Here is a 26,314-nt window from a genome sequence, read left to right on the forward strand (position 1 = left end):
AAAACAGGCTCGGGTGCGAAGGGGTTAATTAAAAAAGGACGTAGGAGGTTAAAAAAACATGGATCCACAGAAAAAATGGTGACATATTATAGCTGGATAGGACAAGATAAATATAATTACAGTGCAAGCAAATTCATTGGTTGATAAAGTTACTCCATAGTATTAATTATCATAAAGTACACATATAATATATAGTACGTACACTAACAAGCAAAAGGGTAACAATGTTTTGAACTTAGGACTTTCAGGCTCCATATCTCACCATCCACTACTGCAGGGGCGGGGAACCTCAGGCCCATGGGCCGTTTACGACCACGATGACCTTTTTGTCTTCCACTTTAGGTCTTAAAAATGGCTCAGCATTCCTCAATGAAATCATTTACCAAGACCTCTTGAGACCTAATTGGGTACACGTACCTCACTGTATCTACCTCTGTATTGAGTCTATTACATGTTCAATTGCTGTTTGGAAATTGCTGCTTTCCTGTTCTTTCTGTTTCAATCTACGTCAGTAATTTATACTGAATGCTTCTCAATGAGAGAGCTGCTGCTAGATATCTCTGGCGGCGCCTTATCTATTAGGGCACAAAAAGATCTGCAGTCCAAATTGGACATGATGGATCCTTGTTTCCCCCAACAATCGTTAGTCAGAGGCACTCATACATTTTAAACTGTTGGACAGTTTTAGTCTAATATATATGGGAGTCTTAACTACTATATATAGGGTTTGGGTACTTTTAGGGTATATAACTTTTAGACATCTGCAAACCGATGAGTTATTCAGCCAGAAGATGCTTCAGAACATGCAGGCATCTTTTGTTCTGAAGCAACTTCTTTTTCCTTTCTGTTCTGTTGTTTTTTCTAACATCTTTTGACTTACCGTAAGTATTTGACTAAAATTGTATTCAGTAAACTAAAGAACCCTTGTTACCTTGTGAGCCAGCCCAAAAAGAATATTAATGCTCTAATTTTGCTTGCTATTTCATGCTAAGCATCCTCTCTCTGCTATTACTATTTCGGGAGGGGTTCTAATTGAGGGATTCTGCTTAGCACCTGTTTCGTATTTGGTGGCAAAATCATCTCCCTTCCTCTGTGCCTGCCGCCTTTATGCTCCACGTTGGGTCTGGCAAGTGGCCTGGTGTTCCTCAATGTCATCATCTTCCAAAACCTCTGAAGGTCTATTTAGACACACCTTTTTCTGAGTATTGACTACTTTTTTGTTCCTTCTGTTTCCACCTTCTGCTCCAACTTAGGTAATTTCCATATTTTGCACATTCTGTGGCATCAATTGCTGACAGCTTTAAGAACTTTTATTAGAATCTATTCAAATTACATTAATACCGACTGTGGACTTTGCCACTTACATCTGTGTACTGCTTCAGACCTACCCTCTCTCCTTCTGTCCTCCTGGTGCTGTGGCTTGCCTTGCGCGTTTGTCTGCCATTTAGCATAGCTTGATGTTGAAGCCCTCGCTAGCCCAGGTGCCTTCCAGCCTGCTGAAATCCGTGTGTCTACTCTCATTTGTGCCTTGGTGAATCCAGGAATAACAGTAACATTTATAGCAGCATGGATTACAACCACCTGTAGAGGCTAGAACTGCAAAAACATCTGAAATTAATCTAGCAAACAGGACAATCTCATTGATGCTTCTGGATGAATGATTGGTAAAGGAAGATACTTACCTAATGTGGTAATTGTTTATCTTTAACATTTGACTTATATTAGAGACACACTAAGAGGTTTTATGAGTAATGAAGAGAAATACAGGGATATGAGCATGCAGTCAACCATAGGGGTAGAGGTCTCAACGATTTATTTTATTGTAAACACAGTGTTATGGACTGACCTGGATTGGAGAATTTGCATTGCAACCACTAGGTGCAGCTGCGTCAGGTAGCATAGTCAGGGATAGCCAAGTAGTCAGTACACAGAGGAGCAGTAGAATCTTGAGGATAAGCAGCAGATGAAATCCTAACCCTCTGGATGTCTTTTAGATTTATTGGGGTAGGCAAGTCAACTGCCGCTCTGATTTTACTGGGATCCATGCTCAGACCTTCTGGGGAGATGACATATCCCAGAAATTGAGTTCTGATTTGCTCAAATTCACATTTGCGAGTTTGATATAGAGATGGTTGTTAGGTCCGTGGCCACCCAGTCCCCCGCTACTGACCTCCGCGCTCCTGCGGGCTGCTGGATGGGGATCGCGGCGTGTGTCTCCTGCGCTGTTGGCCTCATGGTCAGTGGTGGAACATCCAGTCTCGCGCATGCGCCCTAGGTCGTGGCCGCGCGCATTGCTGGCACATTTAGCTACTGCGGTGTCCTGACCCGTAAGCACCGCCTGGTCAATGGAGTTGAGGTGACAGATATATCAGGCCGCCCTCCCTTAGTGGAGGCACCTGATTATTGTGTATACCAAGTACTTATGCTCCTGTCTGTATGTACTCTCCTGTACCATTATATATCTTATGGTTTCCTGTTTTTTTCTCCTTGTGTCTCCTGCAGTCCCAGTCTCCTTCATCTGTTCCTGGTGGTCTCCTGTTCTTGCTCCGTTCCCTAGTTCCCGCAGTCCTCGGGTCCTGGCCTCCGGCTTCGGTCTCCCTTCTGTCCCAGTACCTCAGTGTTTCATTTTGGGTTCCCTCTCCTGTTCTAATTAGTTCCCTCTGTCCTGAGCTTTATTGTTTTTCTCCCCTTGAGCCGCTCTCTTGTTACCAGCTGTCGAGGTACTTGAATCCCCTGCCCCTGCCCCAAACGATCCCTGTATAGGGGTCGGTCCCACCTGGTTAAGCTCACCCAGGGGAGGTTCGGTGCCATGACCCAGAGGGTCCACTCTTGGAGACACGCCTCTCCTAGGTGTTACAATGGTTTTCCTGTAGACATTCCAGGGTTAACTGGACATGTCTGCAATGTTCCTCCAAGGAATCTGAAAAAATAAGAATGTCATTGAGATAAACAACAGCAAATTGATCCAAGAAATCTTGAAAAACATCATTAATGAACTTTTGAAAGGCGGCAGGGGCATTGCTAAGGCCGAAAGGCATAACCAGGTATTCAAAATATCTGTATCTAGTTCTAATGGCAGTTTTCCATTCATCTCCAGGGCGGATTCGTATGAGGTTATAAGCCCCTCTTAGATCGAGTGTGGTAAAAGTCCTGGCAGAACGCAGTCTCTCCAGCAAGTCAGGGATTAAGGAGAGTGAATAGTGATTTTTAATGGTAATCTTATTTATTTCTCTACTAGATGGAGGCTTGATGCTATCGCATCTGGAGGCCAGTAATGTCGTGATGGGGACAGGCTTTGCAGTGCTGAGACTCTCCCCCCATGTGCTCACCCACCTATCCACTCTCTCTTTCCCCTTGTGCTGACTCCTCTCGTCTGTGCTATCTTCTTTGACCTGTCTACCCCATGTGCTATCCCCCTTGTCTGCTGCCTCTCCCTTTCCTGTGCTGTGTTCTCTCCTCAAGTGCTGTCCCGTTTGAGCTGTCTCCCCCCTGTGCTCTGTTTGTCTCACCCCCTTTCTCTCTCCTCCATTTGCTGTCTTCTCCTCTCATGCCATCTCTTCTTTGACCTGTGTACCCCTTCACTAAACAGCCAGTGCACAACATGTCAGGAGGAATTTCTATGACAACATCTCCAAGGTTGTGTTCGTTTGATGGCTCACCGTTTCCTAGTTTAAGCAACCAACTGCTGTATTCTGGATCACTGGAGCGCATGTTGTTGAATAGCGGTAGTCTTATAAAGTTTTTCCAGTGTTTTGAGTATTTAACACAGGAGTCTACAATTTCTGTTCTTGTGGCATTAGCAAGTACAGGAAGGCATTGTCTGAAGTCTTCTCCAAAAACAAAAACTTTACCACCAAAGGGTACTTGATTTTTGTCAGCAACATGTATTGTCATGACATCATGTAGAAGTCTATCAATGACATTCAAAGCATGGTTTTGTGCAATTGTGCACTCATCAATGATAAAAAGTTTAGTATGTTGTAAATTTTTGGCGGTGATGTTGTGCCTTTGCTGCTTTAAAAATTGTCTGTGTCTGACCGTGTACAGAACATACCACAGCTCCTGGGCAGGGGAGGAAGAAAAAGACAATACTGACATTACAGCAGGAGATCGCAGAGGATTCATTTTGTGAGGTAAAATTTTGTTTAAAAACAGTCAGTGAAATATTTAACCTCACAAAATGAATCCTCTGTGATCCCCTGCTGTAATGTCAGTATTGTCTTTTGCTTCCTCCCCTGCCCAAGAGATGTGGTATGCTCCGCACACGGTCAGACACAGATCATTTTTAAAATGAACTATCGTTCGTGGGAAAACCCCTTTAATGTGACCGGTTTCCTCTGCCTGTAGACACGTAATGCATCTGCCGCCGGGATCAGCCGAATGATTCACTGTGCCTGCACTGAATTTGCGCAGGCATAGTAATTTTGTACCGCCGCCATCTTTGTGCAGACAGATAGCGGCAGTCACATTAAAACTGTGCATACGCTTCTCCTGTGTGTGTGTGTGTGCGGTGCAACGGTGTTCTTCCGGTCTTCTGGTACCACCAGCGGTTTCCATATTGAGACACCCATCACTTGGGTGTCTCAATATGGCGGTTGTTGAACTTCCGCCGCTTGGAATTCTGGGATCCAGACACATCTGGACGTAACAGGATGTGAAGACATTACAAGGTAAGTATATATTAGATAACCAATACATGGCCGCAGGGTTGGGTCCTTCTTTTCTACAAAAAAAGGGTGCTTCAGCTGGCAAAGAAGAAAGTTGAACTAAGCCTTTCTCTAAATTTTCATCTAAGAATTCTTTTAGTACCTTTAATTCTGGTTCTGAAAGATTGTAAATCTGCCCAAACGGAATGGATTCTCCAGGAAGAAATTCAATGGGACAGTCGATGGATGATGAGGAGGCAGTTGATCTGCTTTCTTCTTACTGCAGACCTCACTGAACTGCTGGTACTGAGATGGTAGCTTATCATATTTGTGATGAGAAATCTCGGATGCTTGAATTTAGTTGTAAACAGATAAATTAGCATGGCAAATGTTCTTACAGTACTCAGAGGGAATGGTAATGTCCTCGATGCCCAGTTGAAAGACGGTTTATAGATTGAAAACCAGGGAATTCCTAGAATAACTGGAAATTTTTTAGATGAAATAAGATGAAAACTAACCGCTTCATGATGATTTAGTTAAATACAGATTTTAAGTTCAATTGTCTCATGGGTAACAGGTCCGGAAGTTAAAGTTGATCCATCCACAGTTTCCATGTCAATTGGGATAGATTTAGTCCTATTGCAATGTATTATCAAGTGTGAATTGTAAGTCCATGAAATTCTCTCCTGCTCCAGAATCTAACATCGCAGAGCATTGTATTTTTTTGGCTCCCAGATATGAACTGTATGGGAAAGACAAAGTTAGACAATGTTGGTTGCTCTTTGCCTTTCTCCTGCATTACAGATGAGATGGTCTGCATAACCGGATATAGCCGTTCAGAAAGGTCTAAATCGCTTGCAGTTTCGGCATTTGAGAAGGCTATGGTCCTTTTATTAGGACAGTTAATGGCAAAAAGTCCATTGCCCCCAGAATAGAGGCATACATTTTCTGTACGTTGCCCCTCCTTCTCTACTGCAGAGAGAGGTTTATGGATTACATAAATTTGCGTAGGTTCAAGCACACTTTCCATTTCCTGATGGAGTTTTAAGACTGATTGAGTAAAGGAGTAGATAGGGGTGTTTCCAAATCTTTCCTTTCTTCGTTCAGTGAGTCTCTGATCAATTCGGATGCACAATTAAATAAAGTCCTCTAAATTATCAGGGGTCTTGACTCTTGCAAGTTTATCTTTTATTAGCTCTGATAATTCTCATCGAAATGGATTTCTCTGGGCATCCAAATTCCATGTGGTGTCTGCCACCCAGCGGCGGAATTCGGAGGTATATTCAGCTAGAGTCCCGTCCTTGACGTTGGTTATGCAACTTGGTTTCAGTTGCACAACGAATCGGATCATCAAACACTTGATCCATAGCTGTGGTGAATGAAAGTAAGTCGTTAAGGAGGTCAGAATACTTTTCCACATTTCCACATAAGATGAGACCCATGCAAGAGCCTCATCAGTCAGGAGATTAATGATGAACAGAACCTTTTCCTGTCACTGGTAAATGAAGACGGTTGCATCTGAAAATAGATATAGTATTGATTTAGGAATCCACAGTAATGATAATGATCCCCACTGAACTTTGCGGGCATTTGATTCTGGGCCAGAGTTGCACAAATTCAGAAGTTGCCTCTGTAACTCAGTGATTTCTTTTATGCTGACCCCACTCCTGAGTTTGCAACTTAGAACATTTTTCATGGTATGTGGCCAAAAAATTCTGAAAGTCAGCAACTTGTTGCCTCAGTTGGGCTGCAACAGACTCCATTTTGTGCACAAGATTATTCTGTTATGGACTGACCTGGGTTGGAGTAGTGGTATTGCAACTACTAGGGGCAGCAATGGCAGGTAGCTTAGTCAGGGATAGCCAAAGAATCAGTACACAGAGCAGCAGTAGAATCTTGAAAAGAAACTTGACTAGAGGCTTGTAGCTCAATAATCTCGCAAGGAAAGGAGTGTAGTGCCAGGTTTAATTAGGGTGTTCAATCAGTGTGGAGCCAATCAGAAACTCAGGGTGGAGACAACCAGGAACTCAGGGTGGAGACCATCAGAAGCAACATATGTACAAGTATTTGGGTTAGCACGGAGCTGCTGCCTGGTGCAAAAGAGCTGCTGGGTTCCAATCCTAAGACACAGTTTACAAAACTATTTACATCATGAACCATTTTTTTTGGCTTCGGTTATGTGATTATTCATTGATGAAGGCTCCAGCCTGGAATCGAAAATTTGTTTGTTTTGTGAATGCTTTTGTTAACTGTTTAATAAAAGAAATCCCAATGCTTACACTACCGTTCACAAAACTTTTTTTCCACCTATGGCTGACAGCACGCTTATACTTCTGTATTTCTCTTTAGTACTCATAATCCTGGCAATGACCAACTGAGAAGAGTCAGCAGCAGTCATCTCTAACCACTAATCGTGCCATACTTTAAAAAATAACGTTATTAGTTAAATATTTTAATTTGAAAGTATTACTTCGGATGATTGTGAGCGAGAAATCTAGGAAAGTCTTACTTATAGTACATTTAACTTTATGGTTTTCTACATATCATATTTTTCATCTATTAATGTATCCCATTTTGTGATATATTAGCTGATTAACTTCACATCACCAGGATAGATTAGGTGAAGAGGGCCATACTCTTTAAAGACCGCATCCGACATGGAAATATCCTGGAAAGCTTATCACATTGTAAAACCCCAAATTAGCTCAATGTGTTTGACCTTCAGCTATTTGCTATTGCTACCTATGAGCCTATTAGGACACCCATTAGAGTTCATTTTTAATTCTCCATTCCCCTTCTTTGTGTCATGCCGTTTCCTTACATTTCAGATACATTTTTCCCCTTCCTGCGGTAAGCCTCTAATGTTGCATTATCGCTGGTTTCATATTCCATTCTGACCAAGGGAGGCGTCTGCTATGACTTCCAAAACCAGTTTATATTTCATTTTATTTTCTTCTGCCTCTGTCTCTGATTCATTTTTATAAACCAGCTTCCCCACACTGAGCTATTTTTGTGCTTTTGGAGAGCTTAACTCGTTCCCCTCAAGGAGGTTTTAAATTAATTGTAAAAAATAACACAAGTAATACTTCTGATTATTAAATTTTTCTTTTACATTTTGACTTGTCTAAGTGTTATATTTTTAAATGGGTAGTCTAGTTTAAAAACCCCTATTCTGGGATTCTCATTTAAAGCAACCTTGCAACATGGGACTGAAAAGAGTTTACACATTTGACAAGTGTTGTCACCTTACCTGGTGGCCTGCATTTGTCTTTTGCTGCCTCACCTGCTCAGATCGGGGTTTCCTTCCTTCTGCTTCCAAGAGGGCCACCATAACAACATGAGGAGTTTATGTGAAGTCTAAATCAGGCCTCCACCACCTTCCCTGTGCGGTAGTATAAGACAGACAGATGAGGCCTGGTTTAGATTTAAGGGCCTGTCACACTAAGCAATATCGCTAGCAATATCGCTATAACGTCACTGGTTTTTGTGACGTAGCAGCAATATTGCTAGCGATATCGCTATGTCTGATACTTACCTCCGACCGCTCCTCTGCTGTCTATCGCTGATCGCGCGAGAACGTCCTGGACCATTTCTTGTCGTCAGCTTCCTGCTGGGTTTCCTGTGGCGCCGACGAGCGACGCGTGAACGCGGACGGGAGGACGTCAGGATCGCCTCGTCTGACAGGTAAGTAGCGACCCCCGACCCCCGCTATGTCGCTGGTGAGATCTGCCTGTGTGGCAGCTCACTAGTGACCACTTAGCGATGCACCAGCGATCCTTACATCATATCGCTGGTCGGGATCGCTGGTGCATCGCTAAGTGTGACAGTACCTTTACAACGTAGCTCCTCATCCATTGCAAGCAGAAGGAAAATAGGAGGCAGTTGGGGCAAATGGAGAGCACTAGATAGGGTGACTGTGCATGAGAAATCTGTAGTCATTTTTCAGCTTCAGGGTGGTGGATCACTTTTACAGATAGGGGTCCATTACTCAGGACTCCCATGTTTGGAGGGAAGAGTGGGTACAAAGAGTGTCACCCACTGTGGAGGACCACATATGACTATGCATTACACAGCCCATTGATTTCAATGGAAACTGTGTAATGTTTAATGCCTTGTGGTGTTGCTGCAGAAAAATTGAACACTTGCTAGAGAGTTTTTCCTACAAATCAGAACTAGTTGCTCTCTTTTCTGGCAGCAAGTTACCATATGATCAGTATCAGTGTCGGACTGGGGTGTCAAGGGCCCACTGGTAACCAACTCCAGGGCCCCACTTTTCAGCTACATGAAATTGTGACATTATCCTCAATCTCAAATTTATTTAACAATGAACTGGGTAGAATGTTAAATGAATAAGATGCTGCCTCTGTCTGTACATAGTGATTAATCTATACTGTCCCAAGTGCTGCTGATCCTACACAGGGGCCCACCGGAGGATTATCTTATCCTCCTGTGGCCAAGCCTGATCAGTATATAATTGGGCGACCCAACCGGGCAAAAAAGGGTCTTACGAAAGAGTCCAATCATTTAAATAATATTTCCTTAAAAAAAAGCGCCCCAAATTCCAGGTTCTAAAATCTAATTTAAATTTTCCTTCTTCACATGTGACAATCACTAAGGGAGCCCATAAAATAACCCTTCAAGGTTTCCGTTACCTTGCACTCAATGTGACCCACATTTAACTACAAAACCTGGCCACACACTACAAAGTAAACCTCAAGTGTTACATATTGAAAATTACCACTATTAAAGAAGAGCTAAATCACAATTACCAGTGAGCAGACTTAGGCTGCCAACATGCGATCACCAAGCCCCAAATATTCTTATGACTTCAGAAAGTAAAAGTGACCTTCTTCAAGGTTTTACAGTATGATGATGAGCAACGGGAATGTAATATTTTTGGATTTAAAACAAAGTAAGCAGACGCATAACTTCCTAAATGGCTCACTTTCCAACTAATTTCCCTATTGTAGCACTTGGCAAAAGAGAATAACATAAAGGAAGATTTATTGCAGCCAGTGTATAGGAAAGTGAAGAAGTTTCAGATAGTAGCCAATGAGTTTGCTACCTTCATCTCCAAAAGGTCTTTTAATAAAATTCTAGTTGTGTGCTGGAATCTATGGCAGCCCCCACACCCATAATGTGCACTGCACGGCTTTGCATTGAGATATCAACTGCATAAAAATTCAATGAAAAACATAAAATGTGGAACTGTATTTACAACTTTGTTGCCTTCTGAGTTGAACTCCTGTAGATATAGTCTCCTAGCCCCTTCGTGACCGGGCCAATTTTTTAAATTCTGACCAATGTCACTTTATGTGGTCATAACTCTGGAATGCTTCAACAAATCCCAGTGATTTTGAGAATGTTTTTTCGTGGCACATTATTATTTATGATAGTGGTAAATTTAGATTGATATATTTAGTGTTTATTTATAAAAAATATCAGAAACTTGACAAAAATGTAAATAAAATTGCAATTTTCAAACTTTGAATGATTATCCGTTTAATCCAGATAGTCATACTACAGAAAAACATTAATAAATAACATTTCCCACATGTCTGCTTTACATCAGCACCATTTTTAAAACGCTAATCTGTTTTGTTAGCCTTTTAGGAGGTTTTAAAAATGTAGCAATCATTTTTCATTTTTTCAAGGAAATTTACAAAATTTATTTTTTTGAGGGACCTATCCAAGTTTGAAGTGACTTTAGGGGTGCTATATATTGGAAAACCTCAAACATGATACCATTTTAAAAACTGCACCCCCTGACATATTGAAAATTGCTGTCAGGTAGTTTATTAACCCTTCAGGTGATTTTCAGGAATTAATGCAAAGTGGTATAGCCGGAATGAAAAAGTGTTTGTTTACCACCTAAATGTCACTAACTTCAGAACTGGCCGCTATAGCTGGGAGACTATAAGGTCGCTATTTGGCCATGAACTGCTATGGCAAACATCAGGACCACACAATCATGATCTCGGTGTGTCAATTAGATTAAAGTGCAAGCCCCCACAATCTATTAACCATTTATTTGATGTAGTCACTTTTGACAGCAGCAACTAAGGGGTTAAACAGATATGGATGGTGCTGCAGCAAGTTGTCAGATATAGTGGACAGCCGACAGCTGCTGGATTGTCACCTGTATGGGGATGATATTCCCTTATATCTCAGGTCAGTAAATATACGTATTGGCTGTCATGAAGGGGTTTTTAAAATGCAAGGAGCAATGTGTTTTAGTAAGAAAGTTAATTGTCTTTAGCCTAATGCAACTTTATGGATCAGAACTGATGGTAAAATTGACTTTTTCCATATTTATTCCCATAAGTCGGTCCATGGCTGGATCACAATTTTATATGAAATGTTGTGATCAGGCCACCAGACAGGCACCTGCACCATGAATTGGGCAGCATTTATCAGCTGTCAGGTTCACTTTAAATGACCGACGATTGGCTATATTCTGTTACCTGTCTCGGCTCTAGCACTGGTCCTTACTCCCTTCTTATATGGCTGCCTCAGCTTGTAGTAGTCCATGTTGGGTTTCCCCTCTCTCTTAAGGTGCTGTCACACTTAGCGATGTACCAGCGATCCCGACCAGCGATATGACGCGGTCAGGATCGCTGGTGCATCGCTAAGTGGTCGCTAGTGAGCTGCCACACAGGCAGATCTCACTAGCGACATCGCTGGGGATGGGGATCGCTACATACCTGTCACACCAGGCGATCCTGCGTCCTCCCGCCCAGCTCCACGCGCTTTCGTCTTCACAGCAGGAAGCGCCACAGGAAGCTGACGACGAGAAACAGTCCTGAACGTTCTCGCGCGATCAGCGATAACCAGCGGGGGAGCTGGTCGGAGGTAAGTATCAGACACAGAGATATCGCTAGCAATATCGCTATAACATCACTAGTTATAGCGATATTGCTAGCGATATCTCTTAGTGTGACATGCCCTTTAATCATCTAAGATCTCTTAAGACTAACTCATGCAGAGTCCATATGCTTGAGTATTGAGTTGCCTCAAGTTTGTCAGGAGTTTCCTCCTACTTCACTTAGCCCAGCTCCAGCGTAGTGTCTAATCACCTCCTCTACAAATTCTGATTTTCATGCTACAACCAGCAATGTTTCCAAGCACAGTCCAGCTAACTAGATGTTGTCCACACCTACCTGCTAGCAAGCCAGTTACCAACCTCTTGCAAATGTTCTTGTGGCTGTTCACAACAGTTCCCTACAATCGATTTTTAACATGCTGTCACGATTCATTATGGGATTTGTGCTGTAATTAAAATGTTGTATGCTGTGTCATCCGCCGGACTTACCTGTGTCCGAGCATGACATTATTACCGACCGTACCATTTTCTGGAGACCCTATGGCTCAAGAGGAGACTTTTGCACTCCTGATCCAGACCCTCATAGATGAGGTTATGGAGTTGCGTTCTCAGGTGGTGCCATAGCTTCAGCTTGTGTCTGGCCTCTCGGTCTCGGCTCATGCCCAGGCTCAACCTGAACCTACAATTTCTCTCCTCAACAGGTTCCCTGGAGGGAGAGAGAATTTAATTTATGATTTTTAAGAAAGCCTGTAAATTGCATTTCAGGCTCCGCCTTCTGTGGAGAAGCGGGGTCAGTGGGTGCTCTCGTCCGCTGGCCTGGCTGCCTTTAGCAAGACTACATGGACCAGGGCTCATACCACTGAACACCCGCTCTATCTTCTGGTGGGCAATACACTACACAGACAACACAGGGTTAGTGTAAAACAATGTGGCAATACTTTATTGAACCACAACACCCAATAGCAAACAGAACAATTCCAGCAATTACCTCAAGATGGTGCACATTACAGGGTCTCACCCTTCCCTTCAGCTGACTCGCCAGGATAATGGTAGATGTTATGTCTGAGCTCCCAGGGTTGCTACTCCACCTGTGATACGCATGCAGAGATGAGGTAACGACAAGCGTAGGGAGATAATCGAGAGCAGTCCTGTGTTCTTTCAACTGAGTCCGAAGTACCCTGAGCTGAGATCTTGAAGAGTGACACCAACCAGAAGAAAATAAATCTCTCTTATACCCAAGGCAGGTGATCTATTTTTAGATTTACCCAGTGCCCTTCAGTCCACCCTCACAGCTGTTGCTTTATCTACCATTAAAGTCAACAAACTGGTTATAGAATACAATGCACAATTAGTATATCAGCACACAATAAACAAAGATAAACATACACTATGTACAAGTCACTATTACAGACTTACACAGTATCTTCAAATGGTATGCAAGTCTGTCTTCTTGACCCACCAGACATAAACACTTAAATCCACAAGCCAATATACAGAGAAAAAGTCAATTCTTCTTGGTTTGTAAAAACATGGTTGTCTGGTAAATTAAGATACAATCTGGTTTCTTCACACCCTAGTTCCTCAGGGAGTGAGGAACAATGAGTGGAGATTGTAATCTCCCTTCTTAAGAGTGATCCTCAGTCCTGGGCTTTTACCCTGACACCCGACTCACCATCTTTGCGGTCAGTGGATGTGTTTTTTGCGGCTTTGGTGCTGGTGTATGGGGATCCTAATGGAGTCTCCCTGGCTGAGTCTAAAATCTGTAAGATCAAGCAGGGGGGCCGGTTGGCTGAGGAGTACTTTTATCCCGGTCTGTCAGTTATGCTTAAGGATTCTCAGGTGCAATATTCTACTCCTAGGTGTTTGGAGGCTGCCAAGGCCCTGGCTATCAAGGTGGATAGACACCTCGGGGAGAGACATACATTGACTATGCCCCCTGTTATTCTTCCTAGGGAGGAGAACAGACAGGTGCTGACGAATGAACTCATGCAGTTTGGGGGAGTCTACTGTTAAACTACGTTGCCTGCAGTCCACCGTGGGACGGGGGCATGTTTTTACTGTGGTCTTACTGATCATTATATTAAAGTCTGCCCATCTCGATCCAAAATTGGTAGTCCATCACAAAGGCCACATTCCCCTGGTTGTTTGAAGGGAGATGACCAGGGTGTGTACATTTCCTCCACTTTTTTGCCTCAGTTTACCATTTTAGTGAAATAGTGGTTGATGGGAAAACCGAGACTTCTTGTGGGGAGTGGAGCTGTAGTCAGTATGGTGGATTCTCGCTTTTCCCAGACCCATGGTCTGATCAATAGGACGCTGGCGACACCCATTCCTATTCGTGCAATTGATTCTGTTCCTTTCAGCGAAGAGTTTGATCCTTGTCCTACATAATGTGAACTTGCGCATAGGGTCTCTTCATGCTAGAAACGCTAACTTTGCTGCTATTGAGCGGACTCACTTGTGTTTATCTTATATATATACACATATGTTGTGTTATCAGCCCTGCTCTATTTTAGCCTCCTCTGTGTATTTATCTTATGCATTTGCACCTTATATATTATTTGCCTGTCTACAAATTTGCGCGCTAGCACTTTATTTGTATTTTTGTGGCCCATTGAAATTAGCATTTGATGATGTCATACAATTTTTACAAGTCATAATTATTCTTGGCCACAATTTATTTATTTATCTAAGTGCAATATATTGTGCAATTGTTGTCCACTGTGCTGCCCCCCTTTCTTTGGTATTTTGTTCAAACCCTTCCTTATGGTTTTTGCTTTTCCACCAATAAACTTTTTCTAATAATGAATATTGGACATTTTTTCAGTTCTTTTTTCATTGTCTATTGTATAGGTGATGGTGTAGTTAAGGACACTCAGGAACAGCCGATGTTGAGTGGGAGCACCGTTGCGTAATCTTAGGGTGCCAACCTCCATGGTCAGGAAGGGGCAAATCAGAGTCAGGTTAGGGATTGCCTAGTCTGTAAATGAATTTGTGGTGTACAGGTTTTACATCTTCCCTTGTTTGTTCATCCCTGTGTGAGTGTTAGGGCTCAGTCATAACACATAGCTGGACCATACATGACAAGCAATTTTTACCTTTTATACCCTCCTTATTTCCTCATAGATTGTTAGCCTAGATCAGGTCCTTGCTCCTCTTGTTTGAATTGCAGAATAACATATTGTATCTCCAATACATTGTTATTAATCTTTGCTGTAAGATACTAGACTGCATTCCTGGGATTAACTGCATGCCTGCTGGAAAATACAAGGTTCTTATACAGTTACTGTTCCTGTGTTTATCTGCAGATCTGGTTTTGCCTCATTTGTGCTACCTGCTCCTCTTATTGGCCTACTGTCCTGTATATCCTACCGTCTAGTTACTCACTGATTCACATGTCATCCTTCAACACCTGCTCTACTTCACCATCACCCCTGTTCCATGCTGCTTAGAGAATCCAGTTCTCCCGTAAGCCCTTAACACATGCAAGCAAATGAGTGGTCCTTAAATAACCTGCTTAAACAGGTAAAACACACTTTCATTTGCATAGAACAATCATTAACACTATCATTCCTGATAACTGACCAGTGAAAATGCATCCTAAGCTTCTGATGACAGTTTATTTTTTACCACCTCAGAGGACCTATAAGCACTGTAGATAAATTGGACTTACAGATCAAATCTCATCTTTAATGAATCCATTAATTACTGCTAATCAATTTGTAAAAACATCTAATTAAATAAAATGCAGGTACTATTCTAATGTGGCGCCCCCAGGAGTATGGTCGCCACAATGGCATTGCCTTCCTCTAGGGAGGGTGATGTCATGCTTGGAAGCAAGGAAGGGTCTCTCTAACAGTTAACCATGTCATGCAGCACAGTTCAAACTCCAGGCCAGCAGAGGGAGCTCTGAACCAGAATTGGGGGAGGAGTGCTCTCTGAGGGCCAGGAGGGGAAATTAGTTAGTTAGTGTGAGGAGGGCAACGAGTGTAGACGTGTGGCGATAGAGAGCTCCCTCCCAGTGAAAGCGCATGATCTGGAGCCTGGTCTCCACGGTTGTATGGATACTGAAGGTCCTGCAACAGAAACCAGAGGAATAGCAAGCTGTAAATGCTCTATTCCCAACTAATACTCGGAGGCACAACAGCGATGGGTGAGCCAAGAGAGATATAGGGCTACAGCTGTCTGCCATACGAGGTAGTTCTAAGAGAAGATAAGAAGGAGGAACTTCAGTGTAACACTGTACTGCATGTACCTCAAGCCAGCACTAGTTAGGAGACTACACAACCTATCTGATAGAGAGATTCCGGAGTTGCTTCCAGGCTAGCCTGCTCCTGTGCCATCTGTAATCAGGACCCTGGACTGCGTTTTCCAAGTAAAGGTAAAGAAACTGCACCCTGTTGTGTCCTTGCCTCCTTCCTGCAACATCCTCAGCACTACTACTCTGTGCCAAACACTGCACCTTCTTCCTAACCCTTTATCTACACTGCCCTGAGACAACAGCCCTACCTGTGGAGGGCTACAACTTCATTGCTGCACTACACCATCTGTCCAAGAGGATCTGCTTGCAGCGTCGGCTTAACACCTCCCTTGCTGAACACCACAGGTGGTGTCACGAATCTCCCAACTCAACTCCTTTTACATGGGCGCCCAGGGCCACGGACTGGGTCACCGCTGCTGTGACAACCCCCTCTGAGAGACCTGCCCGGTATCGAGTACCCCACAGCCCTGGGAGGGTGACCCAGCTTGGCGTCACGAACAGGATGACGAGACCCGATGCCATCGGGTTCTGTGTGCCTAAGACTCAAAGTTTTTGAAAATGTGCAGAAGACCCAATTTAATAGACTGTAAAATGAACGCTAACAATGGCCGCTGGCGCAGTGAAGAAGGGCGTGACAACATGGGTGGTCCTAAGAAAAGACCGCGGACTGTCCTGGGCCTCCCCTGTCTGAACTTCTATGCGACAACGACATGGCCCACCCCCCCGAGGGGTTCGTATACTGGCTTGGTATGGAGGAGTTGGAAGAAGACGCTGCCCTCAGAAGGAGGGGCGAGGGCCAGTGGCGGGAAAAGAGCTCAGACAGGAAGAAGAACGCCAGAACGCCATGATGGAAGGAGGAAAGAAGTCAGAAGAACAGAGGGAGGAAAAGGAACTTGCCCCAGGCCGCCCCTGTGGAGTATATGCCCGCTGAGACACCCTCTGCAGTGCCTGTCACCACCTCAAAGCAGATATTGTCACTGGTTAAAGCCTGTCCGGAGGCGGTACATGAGGGTTCTGGAGCAGAATGGAGAACTGGGACCGTGGCCCCGTCTGGACCGGGCGCGGCCGCACGGGCGACGGCCTTGGCATAAACCAACCTTGCTCCTGGCCTGATCCTGCTGCGACCTGCCCCACCGGCAACTCCGGGAATTGCGGCCTCCACTGCTCACTACCCTGCACCCGCACCGGGACCGGAACCTCAGCAGGGAGCGCAAGGTATGATTACCGCTCCGGGCATGACCTTGGTGTTGGGAGTAGAGCCAATGAATCGGAATGGCCTGATCGACCCTTGCCGGTAGCCCCAGGCTACGGTACCCATCACAGAGGTCCCGATGGAACTGGAGGAGGACAATCCAGTGGTGCCGGCGATAACACCTGCTGAACCGCTGGCCGCCGCAGAGGTACCCCTGGAAATTGCTGACGCGCCATCCTCCGAGGCAGCCGATGTCCCCATGGCCCTTTCGATTACCCCGACTGGTCCCAATCTCAATAACCCCGACTGGTCCCAATATCAATAACAAGATGAGAATACCCAGAGCATCTCCCCTGGAAGCAGCCCAAGCAATCAGCTTCCAGAACCCCAGGAGGGGATCACCACTAGTAATTTACAGTAAACTAACTTTGCTGCCCAGGAGGGTATTTGCACCATTGTGCCTGTTTTTTCAGTTTTGCTAATATTTTTCTATTTTTGATTATGTTATCATTTGATCCAGTTGTTGCCTAGTTCCATTGGCAGCCTTTGCACTTGAACTGTGGAGATCATGGACGCTGAGTGATCTGGAACTGTAAATGTAAATAGTTTGCACCTCTTTAGGTGCTCTCTCTTGGTTTTACATAGGAGCCTTCCCTTGAACAAGGACTACCTCGGAATAAGGACATTTCAAGACATAGTGGCCGGACCAGTGTCTACTCTTTGCACTTATTGATAATGCTTAATATTTTTTTGAATAAGAAGCTAGACAATGATAGTGTGTAGTGAAAGTATTAATGACAGATTTTATATGGTCTAATTGAGAAAGAAATACAGTGACTGTATTACAGAGTTTGAATAAAGATGTGAGAGTTAAATAAAAATGTGAAAGATAAATGGAGAAGAAAAGTGTCACTAGCAAATATGTTGCTCGAAGTGATAGTGAATCTGTTGCTATAGCACTTTGAATTAGGTAGCATAACTTTAAATATAGATAGACAGTTAAATTGTTTGCAACATTCAAAAAACAGTGCCTCCCACATTGGGAAGTTTAGTATAAGACATGTTTATTATGCAGTATAAAAATTTTGTATGTATTGTCAACTTTGTTTGCCTTGCAGTCCATGGACGTGCTGTGTTTAACGGGGGGTATGTGGCGCCCCTGAGGCTCAGTCACCACAGAGGTACTTCACCTCCTCCTGAGGTGTGGTATCCCTCCCACCATCCAGGTAAGGTGGAGACTCCTGACCACACTCCAACACCTGCACCCCACACCACAAAGTAGTGTAGCAAAGCACCTTTGGCAGCTCCCTGCTTGGAGTATAGCAAAGCACCCATTGGTGGCTCCCTGCTTGGAACACGAAACGTGCTGGGAGGTGGGTGGAGTTAGATTACATTACAAGGAGCGGGAAGAGTTTAGGATGAGAAGTCAGTTGGTTGGAGAGCTGGAGAGAAGAAGATCCCCGGAGAGAGGGATAGATGGATGGAAGTGCTGCAGCAGATCCCAGTGACCTGGGTCTGCTGGCATGGGAAAGGGAGAGAGAGAGCAACATAGGCTGAAAGCCTGATTCTCCATAGAAAGAAAGGATTAGTATGGGACGTGAGGAGTAAATGGGAACAGAGGATGTGGGTTAGAAGAGAACCCTTCCTAGAAGTTCCAAGCGCAAGGCCGGGGCCCGGTCCCCGAGGTTGTATGGATACTAATGGTCCTGCAGCAGACACCGGAGGAATAGAAGTAGTGACCACTCTATTCCCACACAAGACTTGGGGGCATAACAGCAACTGGATAGTGAGCTGGGACTTAGTAGCAAGGAAGCCCCGAAGCAGGCTACAGCTGTCTGCCGTACAAGTAGAGTTCATAGGAACATCAGACAGGAGGAACTCCAGTGTAACTCAGTACTAGGAGTACTTCATCTAAAGGCGCTATAAGAGGAGACGTTCAGAAAGGCACATGTTGGCGGAGTGTTGGAAAGGAGTATTCCATCTGGCGTGGGGGTTGACTGAGTCCCTGATCCGGAGGACACGGCACGGAGGCAGGCACTTGTTTGTACAACAGACTGTGAGTAAAGCTTTGGAACTACATGCCCTAGTGTCCTCCACTTATTCCTGCGCCAACACACCCGGCACTGCTACATCTCGGTGCTCGACATTGCCTCACCTACGCCTTCCCTTGGCCTCTACATCTACACTGCCCTGGGACTACAGCTCCACCTGTGGGGAGCTGTACCATCTTTGCTGTGCCATACCATCAGTCCCAGAGGATCTGCATGCAGCGTCGGCTTAACACCTCCCTTGCCGAACATCACAGGTGGCGTCACAAACTATTCATTTCAACTACATTTCACCATTCAATCTCCCTTTTACTTGGGCGCCCAGGGCCACGGACCGGGTCACCGCTGCTGTGACAATCCCCTCTGAGAGACCGGCCCGGTACCGAGTACCCCACAGCCCTGGGAGGGCGACCCACTAAGACCACAACCAAACATTTGCCTTAACTGGGAAATATTGGATGAGAGAAAGGGTCTCCTTTTTTTCTAGAAACATCACTGCTCATGTCCATGGGCTGTGTCTGGTATTGCAGTTTAGCTTAATTCACTTAAACAGGGCTGAGGTGCAATTTCTGGCACTGCCCATGGGAAAGAGTGGCACTGTTTATCAAAAGAAAATAAATTTAATCCTGGACAAGCCATTTAAAGGAGTTATTCGGGACTAAAAAAAATTTTTCTCTACGGAACTGAGCACTTACCACAGGTAATTGGGGCTAAGCACTCAGCGGCAGGTAGTTGGGGCTATGCACTCATCAGCAGGTAGTTGGGGCTAAGCACTAATTGGCAGGTAGTTGGGGCTAAGCACTAATTGGCAGGTAGTTTGATCTAAGCACTTATCGGTAGGTAATTGGGGCTATGCACTCATCGGCAGGTAGTTGGGGATAAGCACTCATCGGCAGGTAGTTGGATCTAAGCACCTATCGGCAGGTAATTGGGGCTAAGCGCTCATCGGCAGGTAGTTGGGTTAAGCACTCATGGTCAGGTAGTTGGGGCTAAGCACTTATCGGCAGGTAATTGGGGCTAAGCACTCATCGTCAGGTAGTTGGGGCTAAGCACTTATCAGCAGGTAGTTGGGGCTAAGCAGTCATCGTCAGGTAGTTGGGTCTAAGCACTCATCATCAGGTAATTGGGGATAAGCACTCATCGTCAGGTAGTTGGGGCTAAGCACTTATCGGCAGGTAGTTGGGGCTAAGCACTCATCGGCAGGTAGTTGGGGATAAGCACACATCGGCAGGTAGTTGGATCTAAGCACCTATCGGCAGGTAATTGGGGCTAAGCGCTCATCGGCAGGTAGTTGGGTTAAGCACTCATCGTCAGGTAGTTGGGGCTAAGCACTTATCGGCAGGTAGTTGGGGCTAAGCACTCATTGGCAGGTAGTTGGGTCTAAGCACTCATCATCAGGTAATTGGGGATAAGCACTCATCGTCAGGTAGTTGGGGCTAAGCACTTATCGGCAGGTAGTTGGGGATAAGCACTCATCGGCAGGTAGTTGGGTCTAAGCACCTATCGGCAGGTAATTGGGGCTAAGCAGTCATCGTCAGGTAGTTGGGGCTAAGCACTCATCGTCAGGTAGTTGGGGCTAAGCACTCATCATCAGGTAATTGGGGATAAGCACTCATCGTCAGGTAGTTGGGGCTAAGCACTTATCGGCAGGTAGTTGGGGCTAAGCACTCATCGGCAGGTAGTTGGGGATAAGCACTCATCGGCAGGTAGTTGGATCTAAGCACCTATCGGCAGGTAATTGGGGCTAAGCAGTCATCGTCAGGTAGTTGGGGCTAAGCACTCATTGTCAGGTAGTTGGGGCTAAGCACTCATCGTCAGGTAGTTGGGGCTAAGCACTCATCGTCAGGTAGTTGGGTCTAAGCACTCATCGTCAGGTAGTTGGGGCTAAGCACTTATCGGCAGGTAATTGGGGATAAGCACTCATCGTCAGGTAGTTGGGGATAAGCACTCATCGGCAGGTAGTTGGATCTAAGCACCTATCGGCAGGTAATTGGGGCTAAGCAGTCATCGTCAGGTAGTTGGGGCTAAGCACTCATCGTCAGGTAGTTGGGGCTAAGCACTCATCGTCAGGTAGTTGGGGCTAAGCACTTATCGGCAGGTAGTTGGGGCTAAGCACTCATCGTCAGGTAGTTGGGTCTAAGCACTCATCGTCAGGTAATTGGGGCTAAGCAGTCATCGTCATGTAGTTGGGGCTAAGCACTCATCGTCAGGTAGTTGGGGCTAAGCACTCATCGTCAGGTAGTTGGGGCTAAGCACTTATCGGCAGGTAGTTGGGGCTAAGCACCCATCGTCAGGTAGTTGGGTCTAAGCACTCATCGTCAGGTAGTTGGGGCTAAGCACTTATCGGCAGGTAATTGGGGATAAGCACTCATCGTCAGGTAGTTGGGGCTAAGTACCTATCGGCAGGTAATTGGGGCTAAGCAGTCATCGTCAGGTAGTTGGGGCTAAGCACTCATCGTCAGGTAGTTGGGGCTAAGCACTCATCGTCAGGTAGTTGGGGCTAAGCACTTATCGGCAGGTAGTTGGGGCTAAGCACTCATCGTCAGGTAGTTGGGTCTAAGCACTCATCATCAGGTAGTTGGGGCTAAGCACTTATCGGCAGGTAATTGGGGCAAAGCACTCATCGTCAGGTAGTTGGGGATAAGCACTCATCGGCAGGTAGTTGGATCTAAGCACCTATCGGCAGGTAATTGGGGCTAAGCAGTCATCGTCAGGTAGTTGGGGCTAAGCACTCATCGTCAGGTAGTTGGGGCTAAGCATTCATCGTCAGGTAGTTGGGGCTAAGCACTTATCGGCAGGTAGTTGGGGCTAAGCACTCATCGTCAGGTAGTTGGGTCTAAGCACTTATCAGCAGGTAATTGGGGATAAGCACTCATCGTCAGGTAGTTGGGGCTAAGTACCTATCGGCAGGTAATTGGGGCTAAGCAGTCATCGTCTGGTAGTTGGGGCTAAGCACTCATCGTCAGGTAGTTGGGGCTAAGCACTCATCGTCAGGTAGTTGGGGCTAAGCATTTATCGGCAGGTAGTTGGGGCTAAGCACTCATCGTCAGGTAGTTGGGTCTAAGCACTCATCATCAGGTAGTTGGGGCTAAGCACTTATCGGCAGGTAATTGGGGCAAAGCACTCATCGTCAGGTAGTTGGGGATAAGCACTCATCGGCAGGTAGTTGGATCTAAGCACCTATCGGCAGGTAATTGGGGCTAAGCAGTCATCGTCAGGTAGTTGGGGCTAAGCACTCATCGTCAGGTAGTTGGGGCTAAGCATTCATCGTCAGGTAGTTGGGGCTAAGCACTTATCGGCAGGTAGTTGGGGCTAAGCACTCATCGTCAGGTAGTTGGGTCTAAGCACTTATCAGCAGGTAATTGGGGATAAGCACTCATCGTCAGGTAGTTGGGGCTAAGTACCTATCGGCAGGTAATTGGGGCTAAGCAGTCATCGTCTGGTAGTTGGGGCTAAGCACTCATCGTCAGGTAGTTGGGGCTAAGCACTCATCGTCAGGTAGTTGGGGCTAAGCACTTATCGGCAGGTAGTTGGGGCTAAGCACTCATCGTCAGGTAGTTGGGGCTAAGCACTTATCGACAGGTAATTGGGGCTAAGCACTCATCGTCAGGTAGTTGGGGGCTAAGCACTTATCGGCAGGTAGATGGGGATAAGCACTCATCGGCAGGTAGTTGGAGATAAGCACTCATCGGCAGGTAGTTGGGGATAAGAACTTATCAGCAGGTAATTGGGGCTAAGCACTTATCGGCAGGTAGTTGGGGCTAAGCACTTATCGGCAGGTAGTTGGGACTAAGCATTTATTGGCAGGTAGTTTGGGCTAAGCACTCATCGGCAGGTAGTTGGGGCTAAGCGCAGTTCCTTCTGTTCTGCGCTGCTTTGTCAACGTGGTGTCAAATGCCAACATCATGTTGATTGATAGCCAGCTCCCTGCTTTGTTAGGCTGAGCCAGCTGTAAAGCAACATGATGTTGACAGTGATGCCCCCTTGACAGAGCAGAACGGAAGAGAGGAATTGCTCTATCGACGTGACATCACAGGAAGCAGGAGAATCGCTGCCAGGAAATATCTGTGTCCGCTATAAGCCGGGAGAGATCGTCGCAGGGCAGAAAAGGCAGGTAGTTAGCAACTAGCTACCGATAAGTGCTTAGCACCATAGAAAAAAAATGTCCCAGATAATGTTTTAAATGTTAGGAAACAATAGTCTTCCAGCAAGCCCACATTCTTTGTCTTTAGTAATAGCCAAGTTGCTCTGTAGGTAACAAATATATTGAACACTGCAAAATTACGTTCTCTAAACTACGCTATAAAATTAAATTAAGATGTAAAGAATTGAGAATTTTATTCTCTGAAAGTCATGGAAAAAGTCACAAATGTCTTAAGAGAGATATTCCTGTATCAGAATAGCATCATCTATTTTGTTATAACAGCAGTGCTTTATCTTTTATGCAGATGTATATTGGTACTGCCCTTAATATTTGGGCAGTACCAATTATTTGCTATGTGTAAAAATTTTAGATTACCAAACCTGATGACTTAGAATAACTGTAAAAATTAGTTTTAACAAATATCCAGTTTATCTTGAAATAAACTAAACTTTTTGTGGGGAATTTGATATTTATTTGCTGTAGCTACTTTTCAGTCTTGACTGCCCCTTCATGGCTGATGAAGGCAGGTACAGGGCAGTCTGTACTCTGCAGACAGACTGGTGACCATCAGCTGATTCTATGTTACTCTTTTGACCAGTAGTTAATGCTGCAGGAGGCAATCAAAACCCACAATTTATTGAAATTAGTTTATTTGCAGTTTCTCCAGTTATTAATTAAAAGTAGTAGTATTGATTTTGTGGTATCCTTTATTTATTTATTGAGTGTAGGATAAATCCTCATTCTTTTTATTTTTGTACCAGGTGATGTTCACTACATAGATATTGATGACCTACCTTTAGACTAGGTTATTAATAGGGATGAGCGAAAAGCTTTGGATAACTTCTTATCCGAACAGCTATAGCGCTTACCGAATAGCTGCATCGGGAACCCAGATACCTGGATACCTGGAGCGTTTCCGATGAACAGCTGTTCGGCACCGCAGCTGCATGTGTCATGGCTGTATGACAGTCACCACACATGCATGGAGAGCCCAACAAATGTTCCCCATTTTGGTTAAATGTCCCCATTCTAATACAATGTCCCTCATCCAAATATAATGTCCCCTATCCTGGTATAATGTACCAATTCTGGCATAATGTCAACCATTGTAGCATTATGTCATGCGTTTTGGAATTATGTCCCCCTTTCTGGTATAATGTCCTCATTCTGGGCCCCAAGGTTCTCCCCAGCAAATTTTAAAAAGAAACAAACGATTATTCTTACCTTGAAATGCAAAGTCTTGTGAAATATGTTGAATAATAATAATAATAATAATAATAATAATAATAAATTTTATTTCTATCCCCTTAGAGACAGAGCCAGTTTGCATGTTAATGACCAGGCCAATTTTTACAATTCTGACCACTGTCACTTTATGAGGTTATAACTCTGGAACGCTTTAATGGATCCTGCTGATTCTGAGATTGTTTTTTCGTGACATATTGTACTTCATGTTAGTGGTAAAATTTCTTCGATAAGTCTTGTGTTTATTTATGAAAAAAACGGAAATATGGCGAAAATATTGAAAGTTTTGCAATTTTAAAACTTTAAATTTTTATGCCCTTAAATCAGAGAGATGTGTCACACAAATTTTTTAATAAATAACATTTCCCACATGTCTTCTTTACATCAGCACAATTTTGGAAGCAAAATTTTTTTTTGTTAGGAAGTTATAAGGGTTAAAAGTTGACCAGCGATTTCTCATTTTTACAACAAAATTTTTCAAAACCATATTTTTTAGGGACCACATCATATTTAAAGTCATTTTGAGGGGTGTACATGACAGAAAATACCCAAAAGTGGCACCATTCTAAAAACTAGACCCCTCAATGTGCTCAAAACCACAATCACGAAGTTTATTAACCCTTTACGTGCTTCACAGCAACTAAAGCAATGTGGAAGGAAAAAATTAACATTTAACTTTTTTTTGCAAAAAATTTACTTCAGAACCAATTTTTTTATTTTCACAACTGTTAAAAGAGAAAATCAACCACAAAATTTGTTGGACAATTTCTCCTGAATACGCCGATACCCCATATGTTGGGGTAAACCACTTTTTCAGTACACGGCAGAGCTTGCAAGGGATGGAGCGCCGTTTGACTTTTTCAACGCAGAATTGGCTGGAATTGAGATCGGATGCCATGTTGCGTTCGGAGAGCCCTTAATGTGCCTAAACAGTGGAAACCTCCAACAAGTGACCCCATTTTGGAAACTAGACCCCTTAAGGAACTTATCTAGATGTGTGGTGAGCACTTTGAACCTCCAAGTGCTTCACAGAAGTTTATAACGTAGAGCCGTCAAAATAAAAAATCATTTTTTTTCTATAAAAATGATTTTTTCGCCCCCAAATTTTTATTTTTACAAGGGTAACAGGAGAAATCATACCCCCACAGTTGTGAAATTTGTCCTGAGTATGCTGATACCCCATATGTGGGGGGGAACCACTGTTTGGGCGCATGAGAGAGCTTGGAAGGGAAGGAGTGCCATTTTGGAATGCAGACTTTGATGGAATGGTCTGCGGGCATCATGTTGCGCTTGCAGATCCATGATGGGCCTAAACAGTGGAAACCCCCCACAAGTGACCCCATTTTGGAAATTAGACCCCCCAAGGAGCTTATCTAGATGTGTGGTGAGCACTTTAAACCCCCAAGCACTTCACAGAAGTTTATAAACGCAGAGCCGTGAAAATAAAAAGTCTTTTTTATTTCCACAAGTGATTTTTTAGACCCCAATTTTTAGACCCCCATAGTTGGTAAATAGGGGAAACCCCTCAATTCTTGCTCTAACCCTAACCTCAACACACCCATAGCCCTAATCCCATCCCTAACCCTAATCCCAACCCTAATCCCTAATCATAATTCTAATCCTAGTTCGCCCTAACCCTAATTCTAACCCTAGCCCTAACCCTAGCCCTAACCCGAGCCCTAGCCCTAGACCTAGCCCTAGCCCTAACCCTAGCCCTAACCATAGCCTTAACCTTAGCCCTAGCCCTAACCCTAGCCTAACCCTAACCCTAGCCTTAGCCCTAACCCTAGCCCTAGCCCTAACCCTAGCCCTAACCCTAGCCCTAACCCTAACCCTAATGGAAAACTGAAAAAAGAAATATTTTCTTTATTTCGTTATGTTGGCCTAACTAAGGGGGTGATAAAGGGGGGGTTATGTACTATTTTTTTTATTTTGATCACTATGATAGTTTATCA

This window comes from Dendrobates tinctorius, unplaced genomic scaffold, assembly GCF_039654945.1.
Source record: "Dendrobates tinctorius isolate UK_male_01 unplaced genomic scaffold, ASM3965494v1 ptg000145l, whole genome shotgun sequence".
Lineage (NCBI taxonomy): Eukaryota > Metazoa > Chordata > Amphibia > Anura > Dendrobatidae > Dendrobates > Dendrobates tinctorius.